Source organism: Otolemur garnettii, unplaced genomic scaffold, assembly GCF_000181295.1.
Source record: "Otolemur garnettii isolate 467f Iridium unplaced genomic scaffold, OtoGar3 scaffold00107, whole genome shotgun sequence".
NCBI lineage: Eukaryota > Metazoa > Chordata > Mammalia > Primates > Galagidae > Otolemur > Otolemur garnettii.
Genome location: NW_003852502.1, coordinates 4,824,265 through 4,827,343, shown reverse-complemented (window position 1 = coordinate 4,827,343; position 3,079 = coordinate 4,824,265). Strand labels below are relative to the sequence as shown.

The 3,079-nt window shown below is 36.1% G+C and overlaps 2 non-coding genes across 2 annotated transcripts; both read right to left on the bottom strand.

Moving 5' to 3' along the window:
• Positions 1–71: 71 nt before the first annotated feature.
• On the bottom strand, positions 72–143 carry TRNAA-AGC. The gene has a single exon. It is a non-coding gene; the product is annotated as a tRNA-Ala (tRNA).
• A 2,624-nt stretch (positions 144–2,767) lies between these two features.
• LOC111727467 lies at positions 2,768–2,874 on the bottom strand. Its single transcript, XR_002775025.1, has one exon. It is a non-coding gene; the product is annotated as a U6 spliceosomal RNA (small nuclear RNA).
• Positions 2,875–3,079: the final 205 nt, after the last annotated feature.

Below are 3,079 nucleotides of genomic sequence, written 5' to 3'. Positions count from 1 at the left end.
CTGCCACCTTAGGTGTATGTGGCTGGTGCCTTAGCCACTTGAACCACAGGCGCTGAGCCAAATAAGTCGATTGGGGGTACTGGGGATTGAACCCAGGACCTCGTGCATGCTAAGCACACGCTCTACCACTGAGCTATACCCCCTCTAAATCTTTCTCTTTTAAGGTATAATGATTCCAGTTCTAATGACAATTAAGTCCTTTAATCAGGAGTTTGTGCTGGGAAGCATTTTCCATGGAAAAGGAATGGCTGTAAGCATGGCCAACGAGGCAACTCTTGAATTTGACTTTTGTATTTTATATATTAGAGAAAATTGTTATTTGGCTTCATTTCTCAGGCTACCTCCGGGTAAAATTGGCCTCAGCTTTCTTAATTTTAGCATTATAAGAATTTATTTTAATGCAGATTACATAGTGGTGAAGGGTGGGATCTAGATAGAAGTTTGGAGAATGGCAAAATCTATATTTGCTCGGAGACTGATTAAGATGTTGGATTATAAAATCAATAAACTGTTAGATGTGAAAGAAAATATAATTTAGAGAGATGTGTCACTCATCCCGTACCATCATGTACTGAACAGAAAAGCTGCTTTTCCACTGGGAACAAATTGCATTTCCTTTAAGAGGAACACAAAAGCTCCCTCCGGAGGAGTGTTGAAATCAAATAATAATTTCAATCTATAATGCTTTACATTTAAAAAGCTGAGTCACATTTGCTCAACAGCTTTCAGAATGTAATTGTAATTTGTCTTTTGAATTATCATAGTTCCTTTTTTGTTACAAAAAAAATGTGAGGCATAGAAAAATCGACGTGTTGTAACTGCTATTGAGTTCCTTTCAAGAAGGTTAATTTCTAAGAGATGTGCCAGTCTTGGTACCTGATGGAGCAGGAAACCCTCCAGACAGCATATGCCCTTTCTATGATTTGTTTGTAAGCAATCCTTGTGGCAGAATTTAGAAGTAAAAGCAGAACTGATGAAACACATGTAGAGGAGCGGTGGAACTTTATTCACGGTGTCTGCAGGAACTACAATAAAATAGACCTTCCAAGAATGAGGTGAGATACATTCTTCAATTCCATTTTATATTTTTTAAATTAAACTTCACCTAGTACATTAAAATACATAAAACAGAGTCAATGGTCTGAGATTTCACCCAACTGCAAGTCAACCTGTGAATCTGCCCCACTTCATGGAAACTGCCTAAAGTCACAAGACTCCTGTATCAGAAACAAGGGTTCGTTTGTTACTCGTGACATTAGCAACAGGCAGAGTATCAAGCCTTTAGAGAAGTGTCACTCATTCTGTAAAGTGACAAAAGGCAGCTGAAGCGGTTTAGCGCTTATGTTTAGTAGCACTATTTTTTTCAATTGGTAATTGCTATCCTGAAATTTGCCCTTTTGTATAAATCAGAAATTTCTCAAATATCCGGAACTCTCTGTTTAAAGCTAATTAAAAATCTTCTTCCCAAATTCCTACATAACACTATTCTGCCTAAGATCATTTTATCTGCTGATACCTTCCAGATAAACATTAGGTGCTGATATTTTTAACAAAACTCTCAGTTGACTACTTGAAATGACAGAATGGTTAGAATTGAGGTAAGCTTAAATTTGTTCCCTAAACAATTGAATAAAGTAGATCTCTTAATCATTTCTGAGGTTGAATCATTCAAATGGTAATCTGGATATTTTGTCAAATATTTGCTGCTTTTACATTAAGTATTGGGAAAATATCAAGCGTCTTTTTTACTCTGTTGTAATGTGGCCATTGAAAACCATTTCTACTGTGGATAGTTCTGAACACAGGTGTCTACAAGAATAGCATAAGAGACCGCTCCACGCACCTGTCACCCACCTGTAACAGCTGTCAACTCGGGGACCCACTTACCCATGTCACTTTTACTTAGACACTCAGCCCCCATTCATTATTTTGAAGCAAATTCCCAAGGTAACATTTTATCATCTTTAAATAAGTCAGTAAATGTTTTATAAAGAAAGAAAAACCTGAAAGCACAATAATGAAAATACTATGAGCCGTCTAGAAATAAATCATAATTTCTTAGAATAATAACATTTTCTTGGTTCCAATATTCCCAATTGCTTATCTTTCCCCTTTTAACTAATCAATTTACTTTACCTCGCAGAGGCGTTGTGTGCCCTGCTCCTCATTCCCTGCGTTTCTCGTAAACTTGTAGATCGAGAATTTTGATTAGATGTAGGATTTTTGAATATTATTTGGCTAGAATATTATTTGTATTTCTGTCAGAATATCCTAATACCTTATTTTCTTTCATCTTATAATATGATAAAATATTGATAATGATTCTTTAGTTATTTCATTAATATTGATAGGTTTGTGAAATGGGGATATTCTAATTTTATTATTTATTTCTACCTTTTTTAAAGCTGAAATACTGCTATAAAGAGAAACTTCCTCTTCCTCAATTATTTGATTTGGTTACTCTACATTCAAATATATTTTGTGTATAGAAAAGGATAGATGCTTTTCTTTCCCTCAAGTGCACCAATTTTAAACAAAATTAGTTGCTACCCTCGCATCCTTATTGGGCCCACTAAATGTAGTTTAAAAGCACAGTTATAAAGTCATACTTATTTCATACTTATTTTTATTGAGACTCAAATAACCTGGTCATTAGCCAGTAGAAAGCTCTTCCAGTTTACTCCTAAGTCCTTTCCATGTGGCAGCAGAAGGCACAAAGAAGTTTCAATATCTTTATTATTTTCTTTCTTTCTTTTTTTTTGGGGGGGGGGATATGGAACGCTTCACGAATTTGCATGTCATCCTTGTGCAGAGGCCATGCTAATCTTCTCTGTATCGCTCCAATTTTAGTATATGTGCTGCCGAAGCAAGCACAATATCTTTATTATTTTCTATTACGATAAGGTCTCCCAGCCGCATCGGGGGTAATCCTTTTCCTCGTCTTATAATCGCCTCTTTCTTTATGAGACTTTGGTTTATTTTTAGCGGGAAAAGATATCAGATACCACATTCTGGGGTCTCGGGGTATTGATCACTGCTGCAGTCCTCATTTCCCCCCAAGCTTTTTCAGTGGACGGAG